General features: G+C 39.0%; 1 protein-coding gene across 4 annotated transcripts in view; it reads right to left on the bottom strand.

Annotated features, from left to right (window-relative positions):
- Positions 1-12668, bottom strand: part of MID2 (midline 2) — a 108984-nt gene that overhangs the window by 52629 nt on the left and 43687 nt on the right. The window lies entirely within an intron of this gene.

Below are 12668 nucleotides of genomic sequence, written 5' to 3'. Positions count from 1 at the left end.
TTATGAAATTTTCTAAGCATATTTAAAACTAGACATCCTCTAGATAAAACTTCATATATCCATCCCCCAGCTTCAAAAGTCATCAACATTTTGCTCTATGTGTTTGATTTATTTCCATTTTTTGCTGGAGTATTTTAAAGCAAATCTCATCTATTATTTTATCCCCTAAATACTTCAGTTTGAATCTCATAAATAACAGGATATTTTATTGCATGATCACAATGATTAAAATAATTCCTTAATAGTATTCATCTAGCACTTGTTCCATATTTAAATTTTGCAATTATGTAAAAAATGTGCTTTTACAGTTGATTTGTTTGAATCAGATACTTTACGAAGAGGAATTTAATACTGATTTTTCAAAGGACATCTATATTTCTAGGGAAAGGGAAAAGGAAGTCACTCAGTCGTGTCCGACTCTTAGCGACCCCATGGACTACAGCCTACCAGGCTCCTCCATCCATGGGATTTTCCAGGCAAGAGTACTGGAGTGGGGTGCCATTGCCTTCTCCATTCTTCTTCTTCTCTATATTTCTAAGGAATAATTAAATACTACTGTTTTGTAGTGAAAAAGAAAATGGAAGACCCCATCAGTACTATGCACTCTTCCACTCTAATTATTGACCCTTAAAATTCTACTTTCAGAAATGTATGTCTTTTTAATGGCTGAGTAATACTCCACTGTGTATATGTACCACAGCTTTCTCATCCATTCATCTGCGATGACCCAGAGGGATGGTACGGGGAGGGAGATAGGAGGGGGGTTCAGGATGGGGAACACGCGTACACCCGTGGCGGATTCATGTTGATGTATGGCAAAACCAATACAATATTGTAAAGTAATTAGCCTCCAATTAAAATAAATAAATTTAAATTAAAAAAAAAGAAATGCATGTCTTTTTTGAAAATACAGATCTCTGTATAGCAGTTTTCATTCACTAAAAAAGCATTGTGGGGCTTCTTTGGTGGTCCAGTGGTAAGAATCTGCCTGCCAATGCAAGAGACATGGATTTGATCCCCGATCTGGGAATATCCAACAACTAAGCCCATGCATCACAACTATTGAGCCTGTGCTCTAGAGCCTGGGAGCCATGACAAGAGAAGCCACTGCAATGAGAAGCCTGAGCACCACAACTAGAGGGTAGCCCTTGCTTGCCATAACAGGAGGAAAGCCCACATGGCAACAAAGACCCAGCACAGCCAAAATTAAATTAAATAAGTGAATAAATAAAAATTTCTTAAAAAAGAAAGCATGGTGAATTTCAGTGTCCCAGAAGATAGATTCTGAAAGATACTTGAGAGGAGAAAAAGTCATCTCTAGAAAGAACAAAGAGTAAGAAAGCCAGGAGATGCAAGGGTGGCAGGAATTGTGAATAAAACTACTTAAGGACCAACATGGGGATATTTAATTGCTTACTCAAAACTGCTTCTGATTTCTCTGACCTTGTTCTCTATGGAAACAACCCAAACCATAGAGACTTGGCTGTCTTCCCTGTAACAGAGGAGTTAGGATGCCCACTGGATGACATCAGTTTTCTAAACCCTAACTCTAATCAAGTGGGAGCTCCTGCTTTTAGCATCCAAGGATATTTCTCTTAGAGAGGAGAGCAAAAAGGCTAGGTGGAATTGACTGAATTCAGCAGCATTTTGTAACAGTATGGCAGAGGAAAACACAGGAAAGCCCCATCTGCTCCCTTGTACATTTCTGGTGGGAGTGTAAATTGCCTTGGTGAACAGAGAATGTTGACAGTATGTATTAATTTTAAAGATGAGCCTTTTCTTTAAGCTATCAGTTGCACTTCTAGGAAACAAATATTCTTAAAAATAGGAGAAATGACAAGGGGAAAAGATATAGTTACAGTGCGAAGCAGACAGATGAAATAGGTAGGTTTCAGACTGAAAAATAAGCAAGGACATACAGGATATGGGGAAAAATATTGATAAAACAATGTAATAGTTACATGTAGAACTTTGCATCCTGTAGAAAATATATATTCTATTTGTGAAACAGACAATTCATCATGTACTTCAGCACAAAGAATGATGAAATACAGATACATTTAAAAAGATATAGCCTACCTTCTCTAATTATAATCCTGTAAAATAAGAAGAAAATAACAAGAATATGAACCCCTAAATCCTTAAATATTTGGAGATTAAGAAACATATGCCTAAATAAATTTTGGAATCAAAGAGGAAATTAAAATTGAAATTCGTAATTTTATAGAAAATAATGAAAAGGCATACCTTATTAACAGGATCTACAGGATAGACTCAAAGCTCTACTCAGGAAACTGCATATGATTAAAAATAAATGAATTAAATTTTCAATTTAAGAAACTGGAAAAGGACAATAAAATAAACTAAAAGGAAATGGAAGGATCTCATTTTATAAAAACTGAAATTGATTAAATCAAAACAAAACTATCATACAAAGTATAATTAAAATCAAAAGTGGGTTCTTTGAAAATCCTGATTAAGTAAAAAGAGAGAAAACAAAACAAAACAAACAAGAAAAACACAATGAAAAAGGAGATACACTCATAGATACAGACAATAGTATGCTAGTAAACATTTAACAATCGGCTCTCAAAAAAAGCCTCTATTTGCAGTGTTTGCTAATTTTCATGGTATAAAACTCCTAACATGGTGGATTTTAAGCTACCAGTGTGAAGTCACTAAACCCAGAAATGTACACAACTGGCTAGCCAACTCCAGCATACCACTAGATGGACATAAAAGTAATTACAAGGAAATATTATGTGCAACCTACAGGACACAGATGAAAATCTATCAGCTGTGAAAATACTACCTAATTTTACCCAAGAAGAAGCAACAAAACCTTGAGAGACTGAAAACTTTAGGCCAGACTGGAAAGCTGATTTAAGATGTATAATTTTTTTTTAAAAGATGGTTTCAGAACTGGGTTCCATAAACTCTTTAGAGAACAGATCATTCCTATGCTGTTTAAACTATGAAGACCACAGAGAAAGACAAAAATAAATCCCAACTGAATTTAGTAAATCTAATATAACCATAATACCAGAAACCTAAAAACAGTATCAGAAATAATAAGACTATATAGATTGATTTCACTTCTGAATACATATAGAAAAATTCTACATCAAATAGAAAATGAAATCTAAAAGGGTAACAACAGAATGGATGGGTGCTAAGTCGCTTCAGTTGTGTCCAACTCTGTGTGATGCTATGAACTTGTACTCCACCAGGTTCCTCTGTCCATGGGATTCTCCAGGCAAGAATACTGGAGTGGGTTGCCATGCCCTCCTCTAGGGGATCTTCCTGACCCAGGAATTGAATTTGCCTCTCTTATGTCCCCTGCACTGGCAGGCAGGTTCTTTACCATTAGTGCCAACAGAATAAAACAGTATAATCAAACAGAGTTTATTCTGGAAATAAAAGAATGATTCAACATTATAAATATCTATCAACACACAGGATTGTATTAATATATTCTAAAAGATTTTTAAACACAATTCAGCAGGCAATCCAAATAAAAACTCTACATAAAGGACAACTTTTAAATATGATAAAGGAAATAAATAGCAAACATGATATTCAATGGTGAAAATTCCAAGGTCCTTCCTAGAACATGAACAAGGCAAAACTATTATTCAGCAATGTTTTTAATGTTTTAGCTGAGACAAAAGAATATTAGAAAATTAAATAATTGATATAAAAGATAATTATTTGGTAAGATTATTAGAGACAAGAAAATACATAAAATCAAGAGTCTTTTCCACATGCTATTTTAAATGGAAATAGAAAAGCCACTCACAACATGGACAAGACCATAAGATACCTATGGATCAATTTAACGAGAATGGTACTGTACCTATTTGAAGAATACAATAAAATATTAAAGAGAAGTTCCCAAAAATTAAACCTGAAAAACTGCAGAGACATAGCATGATTCTATTTGGGACAATTCAACATCATTTCTTCCCAATGTAATACAATGACAATCACAATCAAAATTAAGTATATTTGGTAACTAGATAAAATTATTTTAACGTTCACATGTAGAACAAAATATCCAAGAATAGCAAGAAAATTATGATAAAGAAATATCAGATATTACTAAATATTAAAAGTTACCATAAAACCACTATGATCAGAGTAGTAAGGTATTGGCATAAGAATAGAAAGTTAAAGCATTAGAACAGAGTAGAGTCTAGAATAGGTCCAACTACATATGGAAACCCAAGATGTGGCAATGGGAAAAGGACTGTTGTGTGAATAAATGGTCTTGGCACAAGAGCTCTTTATCTGGAAGAAAACAAAACTACATATCCTAAAATAAATTTGAAAACCACGTATCCTAAAATAAAGTGAAAGTGAAGTTGCTCAGTCATGTCCGACTCTTTGCGACCCCGTGGACTGTAGCCCACCAGGCTCCTCCATCCATGGGATTTTCCAGGCAAGAATACTGGAGTGGGTTGCCATTTCCTTCTCCAGGGAATCTTCCCGACCCAGGGATTGAACCTGGGTCTCCCGCATTGCAGGCAGACGCTTTAACCTCTGAGCCACCAGGGAAGCCCATCCTAAAATAAATTCCAGGTATATTAAAGGCTTAAAATACGAAAAAGAAAACCACTGAAAACATGTAAAGAACATTTAAGGAGGGGAGACCTTCCTCCCACAAGCCAGGGACACTAAAAGACATATAGGAAAATAAAGATAAATGACAAATGGGGGGTGGGGGCGGGAATCACAACATGGACAGATAAAAGGCTAACATCACTAACATAATAATAAAATATTGGATATCTCCAATATTAGTGACAGTAACCTTTTTATCTGTAGTATATATATATGCCTCCATCCTCTTCACAGTCTCTGGTGGCTCAGTGGTTAAGTATCCACCTGGCAAGCAGGAGACGCAGGTTTGACCCCTGGATTAGGAAGATCCCTTGGAGAAGGAAATGGCAACCCACTTCAGTATGCTTGCCTGGGAAATCCCATGGACAAAGGAGCCTGGTGGGCTACTGTTCATGGGGTTGCAAAAGAGTCGGACAAAACTTGGCAACTCAACAACAACAACATCCTTTTTCTCACCTAACCCATATATTGATTTTTGTGGTTTTAAGTATGACCTACCCCTTTACATTCATGGTGTACAGCTTCCAGCAGGCTCTCAATGTTTCCTACTCATCTTATATTAGTAGAATTCTCTTAACAGCTGTTTCCATCTTTCTTTACAGTAGTAATTCAAATCTCCACAGTCCTCAAAGCTCCAAGGTCACCACCTCCCTTCTCATTCACAATAAAAGCACAGCAAATGTTTTACTTCCATCTTCATGAAGAAAACAGAACCCATGTCACAGAATTCCTTCACATTCTCAAAACAAACCAATAAACAAACATACCTGCACCTTCAACCATCCTGCCCTCAGCTGGCATTATTTTTTTAAAATGGTGTCTCTCTTCCTCTAGAAAGTTTATCACTCTACCTGTGCTCTGCACCCCATCCTCTCCCACCCTCTTGGAATCCTCACTTAATCAGTCTTCCTTTCTCTCTCCTTCATTCAACCTCTCCCTCTCAACTGGCTCCTTCCCATCAACATTCAGGCCGTAGCTCAGCAGTTCCTTCAACTACAAACCAATTAAATAACCCTCTCCAGGGTTTGAGACCTGCAGGCACTCTCCAGTGGGGGCTTCCCAGGTGACACAGTGGTAAAGAATATGCAGGTTTGACCCCTGGATCAGGAAGAAGATCCTCTGGAGAAGGAAATGACCACCCACTCCAGGATTCTTGCCTGGAAAATTCCATGGACAGAGGAGCCTGGAAGGCTACAGTTCATGGGGTCACAAAGAGTTGGAGTGAGCATACACAGATGAGGATGATCAAGTCTCCCATAGTTTTAAAAAAATCATCCATTTCCTTCTGGAAACACTCTCTTCCCTTGGTTCCCATGACACCGATTCTCCTAGTTTTCCTTCTGATCACTCCAGCTCCTCTGCCTGAACCATAAATGCCAGTATTCCAAGAATTAGATTACCCTTAGTCTTATGCAATCTCATGCATCTAAGGCCTCAGTACCACCTATATGCCAGTGCCCTGCTTATCTTTTTGTAAAAAGAGCTTTATATAAGGACTTCCTTGGTGGTCCAGAGGTTAAGACTCAGCACTTTCAATGCAGGGGGTTTGGGTCTGATTCCTGGTCAAGGAACTAAAATTTCATAGGCCTCACGGCACAGCCAAAAAAAAAAAGAGCTTTATTGAGATATAATTTACATACCATAAAATTAATCTAAGTGGGGGATTCAATGACTTTTCAGTTTTATATATATATATAAATTATATATATATATATATTTCAGATTATTTTCCATTGTAGGTTATTACAAGATATTAAAATACTGTTCCCTGTTATATAGTAATCCTTGTTTTGGTCTATTTTATATAGAGTAGTGTGCTTCGTGGAGAAGGCAATGGCACCCCACTCCAGTGCTCTTGCCTGGAAAATCTCATGGATGGAGGAGCCTGGTAGGCTGCAGTCTATGGGGTCGCTAAGAGTCGGACACAACTGAGCAACTTCACTTTCACTTTTCACTTTCACGCATTGGAGAAGGAAATGGCAGCCCACTCCAGTGTTCTTGCCTGGAGAATCCCAGGGACGGGGAGCCTGGTGGGCTGCCGTCTATGGGGTTGCACAGAGTCAGACACGACTGAAGCGACTTAGCAGCAGCAGCAGCAGCAGCAGTGTGCTTCGCTAATCCCATACTCCTAATTTATTCCTCCACCTCCCCTTTCCCTTTTGGTAGCCATAAGTCTGTTTTCTATGTCTGTGAGTCCATTTCTATTTGGTATAAACATTTATTCTTTTTTTTTTAGATTCCACATGTAAGTGGCATCATGTAATTTGTCTTTCTCTGTCTATCTGACTTATTTCACTTAGCATGATCATCTCTATGTCCATCCATGTTGCTGCAAAGAGTATTATTTCATTCTTTTTTATGGACAAGTAATATTCATTGTATATATGTACCAAATCTTCTAGCCACAGGACTGGAAAAGGTCAGTTTTCATTTCAATCCCAAAGAAGGACAATGACAAAGAATGTTCAAACTATGGCACAATTGCAATCATCTCACATGCTAGCAAAGTAATGCTCAAAATCCTTCAAGCTAGGCTTAAACAGTATGTGAACTGAGAACCTTCAGATGTACAAGCTGCATTTAGAAAAGGCAGAGGAACCAGAGATCAAATTGCCAAAATCTGTTGGATCATTAAAAAAGCTACAGAATTCCAGAAAAATATCTACTTCTGCTTCACTGACTACACTAAAGCCTTTGACTGTGTAGAATACAACAAACTGGAAAATTCTTAAAGAGATGGGAATACCAGACCAGCTTACCTGCCTCCTGTGAAACACATATGCAGGTCAAGAAGCAACAGTTAGAACTGGACTTGGAACAGTGTGAAGTTTCTCAGTAGTGTCTGATTCTTTGCAACCCCATGGACTGTAGACTACCAGGCTCCTCTGTCCATGGGATTTTCCAGGCAAGTGTACTGGAGTGGGTTGCCATTTCCTTCTCCAGGGGATCTTCCCAACCCAGGGATTGAACTCAGGTCTCCCACATTGCAGGCAGACAGTTTACCATCTGAACCACCAGGGAAGCCCATGGAACAATAGACTAGTTTAAACTTGGCAAAAGGTTGTATATTGTCACCCTGCTTATTTAACTTATATGCAGAGTACATCATGCAAAATGCCAGGCTGGATGAAGCACAAGCTGGAATCAAGATTGCCAGGAGAAATATCAATAACCTCAGATATAGATGATACCACTCTATGAGCAGAAAGCAAAGAGGAACTAAGGAGCCTCTTGATGAAGGTGAAAAAGGAGAGTGAAAAAGCTAGCTTAAAATTCAACATTCAAAAAACTAAAATCAAGGCATCTGGTCCCATCACTTCATAGCAAATAGATGGGGAAACAATGGAAACAGTGACGGACTTTATTTTCTTGGGCTTCAAAATCACTGCAGATGGTGACTGCAACCATCCTTGGAAGAAACGCTTTGACAAACCTAGACAGCGTACTTACTAAAAAGCAGAGACTTGACTTTGCCTACAAAGGTCCATATAATCAAAGCTATGGTTTTTCCAGTAGTCATGTACAGATATGAGTGCTAGACAATAAAAAAGGTTGAGCTCCGAAGAACTGATGCTTTTGAACTGTGGTGTTGGACAAGACTCTTGAGAGTCCCTTGGAAAGCAAGGAGATCCAACCAATCAATCCTAAAAGAAATCAGTCCTGAATATTCATTGGAAGGACTGATGCTGAAGCTGAAACTCCAATACTTTGATTACCTGATGTGAAGAGCAGACTCATTGGGAAAGACCCCAATGCTGGGAAAGACTGAAGGCAGGAGGAGAAGGGGACAGAAATTATTCCAAAGACAGAGGATGAGATCTTTGGATGGCATCACTGATTCAATGGACATGAGTTTGAGAAAACTTTGAGAGATGGAGGAGGACAGGGAAGCCTGGCATGCTGCAGTCCATGGGGTTGCAAAGAGTAGGACATGACTGAGTGACTGAACAGCAACAACAAAATGTACCACATCTTCTTTATCCATTCATCTGTTGATGGACACTTAGGTTGCTTCCATGTCTTGGCTATTGTAAACAGTGCTGTTAGAGAATGCAATAATTTTTTAAAATTAATTTGTAGAACTGTGCAACCATTACCACAATCCAAGTTTAGAATAATTCTACTTATCTCACTTATCTCTCTTTCCATCCTAAATCTCTCTCTTGAAATTTAGATCCATATGTCTAACTGCTTACTGAACATTTTAATCTGTATAACCACAGGCATCACAAAATCAGTTTCCAAAACTAAACTCATCTCCTTTCCTCACCCTTTTCCATTAAATCTGATTCTTCTCTAATACTTCCTAAATGAATACCACTGGGCCCTAGGAAATCCTGGGCATTGTTCTTAATTTCCCTTCCTCATCCCCCATATTCAATTAATCATTAAATCCCTAATTTTACCTCCTAAATATAATTCAAATCTATCCCTTTCTATCATTTATTATTATGTCACAGTTCTGTCCCCTAGAATCTCTCTATCTATCCATTCATCCAACAAATAGACACTGAGTGCTTACTATGTATGTACCAGGCACCACAATACAATAGTCATCTAACTGGTCTCTCTGTCTCTGGTCTTGTATCTTCCCAATCCAAACTGTGTTCTTAATACAGCAGCCAAGCAGCATAATCTTTTTAAAAAAACACACTCCTCTCAATGATTAATACAGTTTCATTGTAATTTTCAACTGGCTTCCCTCTGACCTTGAAACAGATTACAAACTTCTTAAGGGCCTTTGTGATCAGGTCCCTCCTTGCCTCTCTAAGTCTCATGTCTCATCACTCCCCTGGGATACATTACTTAGTTATCTGAGTTTCTTCCTTTTGGGGGGATAATAATAATGCCTATCTCAGAGGTAGCTTGGGTGGATTAAATGAGATATGTGTAAAGCACTTAACAAATACCTGACACATATGAAGTGTTAATAAATGTTAGCTATTGAGAAAAGCCCTTAGCAAGCATCACTACAAACAAAGCTAGTGGAGGTGATGGAATTCCAGTTGAGCTACTTCAAATCCTAAAAAATGATGCTGTGAAAGTGCTGCACTCAATATGCCAGCAAATTTGGAAAACTCAGTAGTGGCCACAGGACTGGAAAAGGTCAGTTTTCATTCCAATCCCAAAGAAAGGCAATGCCAAAGAATGTTCAAACTACTACACAATTGCACTCATCTCACAAGCTAGCGAAGTAATGCTCAAAATTTTCCAAGTCAGGCTTCAACAGTATATGAACCATGAACTTCCAAATGTTCAAGCTGGATTTAGAAAAGGCAGAGGAACCAGAGATCAAATTGCCAACATCTGCTGGATCATGGAAAAAGCAAGAGAATTCCAGAAAAATATCTACTTCTGTTTTATTGACTATGTCAAAGCCTTTGACTGTGTGGATCACAAAAAACTGTGGAAAATTCTTAAAGAGATGGGAATACCAGACCACCTGACCTGCTTCTTGAGAAACCTGTATGCAAGTCAAGAAGCAACAGTTAGAACTAGACATGGAACAACAGACTGGTTCCAAACAGGAAAAGGAGTACATCAAGGCTGTATATTGTCACCCTGCTTATTCAACTTATATGCAGAGTACATCATGAGAAATGCCAGGCTAGATGAAGCACAAGCTGGAATCAAGATTGCCGGGAGAAATATCAATAACCTCAGATATGCAGATAACACCACCCTTATGGCAGAAAGCGAAGAAGAACTAAAGAGCCTCTTGATGAGAGTGAAAGAGGAGAGTGGAAAAGTTGGCTTAAAACTCAACATTCAGAAAACGAAGATCATGGCATCTGGTCCCACCACTTCATGGGAAATAGATGGGGAAACAGTGGAAACAGTGTCAGACTTTATTTTTCTGGGCTCCAAAATCACTGCAGATGGTGACTGCAGCCATGAAATTAAAAGACGCTTACTCCTTGGAAGAAAAGTTATGACCAACCTAGATAGCATATTCAAAAGCAGAGACATTACTTTGCCAACAAAGGTCCGTCTAGTCAAGGCTATGGTTTTTCCAGTGGTCATGTATGGATGTGAGAGTTGGACTGTGAAGAAAGCTGAGCGCCGAAGAATTGATGCTTTTGAACTGTGGTGTTGGAGAAGACTCTTGAGAGTCCCTTGGACTGCAAGGAGATCCAGCCAATCCATCCTAAAAGAGATCAGTCCTGGGTGTTCACTGGAAGGACTGATGCTAAAGCTGAAACTCCAGTACTTTGGCCACCTCATGCAAAGAGTTGACTCATTGGAAAAGACTGTGATGCTGGGAGGGATTGGGGGCAGGAGGAGAAGGGGACGACAGAGGATGAGATGGCTGGATGGCATCACCGACTCAATGGACGTGAGTTTGAGTGAACTCCGGGAGTTGGTGATGGACAGGGAGGCCTGGCATGCTGCGATTCATGGGGTCGCAGAGTCGGACACGACTGAGCAACTGAACTGAACTGACCTGAAACATTCACATAGGGAAAGTGACAAGTTTTACTGACTCTCTATAAGGGTAGTTATTTTTTAAAAGGAGACCGTAGATAGTAAACACCAGTATCCTGGGAATACCATTTGCTTTCACCTCCTGGGCTAATGATGTGTTAGCAGCTGTCTAGCAGGTTAGAATTAAGCATGGGGCTTGGCAGGACTCACTGTAGTTCAGTGGGTTTTTTTTCCAGGTGGTTTGCTGCCAATATCCTGTTTTTGACAGAAATGGAGTGTGAAAGCATAAAGATGTTTAATTCCACTCCCTGGTCTGCAGACCACTGTGCAATTTGCTTACTCATCTGTAAGAGTAGATTCTTGCTTCTTAAATAAAATGTTCTCTCTGCTACCAATATAATACAAATTCCACTTCTTTTGAAAGCCAATGGAATCCTCCTAAAATAGGTTGCATTTCTTGGCTGAAGACTGGATGGCAATTAGAATCCAAGAATAGTCCAAGAAGACTAGAAGAGCTCTTCAGATCCTAGAACACGTCACAAATTTGGCAAGAATTATGTTATGTGCACTATATAGTAAACTGGCATCTTGTGATTATTTTCTTCCTTCCTTTTCACAAACTTGCTCACCAAGTACCACTGTGGTCCTTTCACCCTTCTCTAATCCTCCTCTTGTCCTGTGCTTGCCCCTCCACCTGAGATGTTTCAAAGAAGACATCTTTGTGCACTTACAAGCCTGCTGTTGTGTGCCAGCATGTGACTACCCATGTATAAACTGGGAGTTGAAAAGCAAAAGGCAGAAGTGTCTGGTTCTATGTGACATGGGCTCCCATTGGTACAATGCAGTCTTTTGGCTAAAGTTCTATTGGTTTAGAAATTATTCCAAAGCCAATGACTGTCTTATGCTTTTGATGTTATTAGAAGAAGCTGGAACAGGCCTGGGATATGGAGGAGAAGAGGGCAGAAAAACTGCTCTGAACATGAGAGACAAGGTTTCCAATCAGAGCAAACAAAAGACTACCTCTTCCAGGTGTTTCTCAGTTTTTTTCCCTATATGGGGGAAAATGCCAAGGGTTTGGAAAGAACCCTTTGAGAGGGGGGAAAAAAAAAAAACAAACAGATGTCAAAGCAGTCCTCACGACCCAGTTTAAATAGTTATTCTCTCATTATACATATTCTTCTTTCCACATATATTCTCTTTATAATATACCCACTTCCACACAAACACACACACACGAGATGAACACTCAGGCAGCCATGTTTGAAATAGAGAGATGCATAGCATGTGGAAGGTTGCTAAGATGCATGCTCTATAGAAAGCTTATCACCACAAAGAAGGGCATGCCCAAACACTGATCAGATACACACCATGCCCTTCCCACATAGACACACATTCACATAACACACCAAGACTGATTATACTGACAAACGTCTGTCCTTATCCAGACTGTAGACACAATAATAAGCAACTTGCAAAGCACTGCACATAGAGCCACTAACTGACCTGGTCAGCTCTGCCCTTCACTTTAAATATAGCGTAGTGTTTAAAATCATGAATTCTAGAGTCTAACTGGATACAAATCCTCACTCTGCACTTACTTCCTGTGTGACTTTGTACAA

This window comes from Bos javanicus, chromosome X (assembly GCF_032452875.1).
Source record: "Bos javanicus breed banteng chromosome X, ARS-OSU_banteng_1.0, whole genome shotgun sequence".
NCBI classification, from domain to species: Eukaryota; Metazoa; Chordata; class Mammalia; order Artiodactyla; family Bovidae; genus Bos; species Bos javanicus.
The sequence above is the reverse complement of the archived record's forward strand: the minus strand, read 5'-3'. Positions and strand labels throughout refer to the sequence as shown.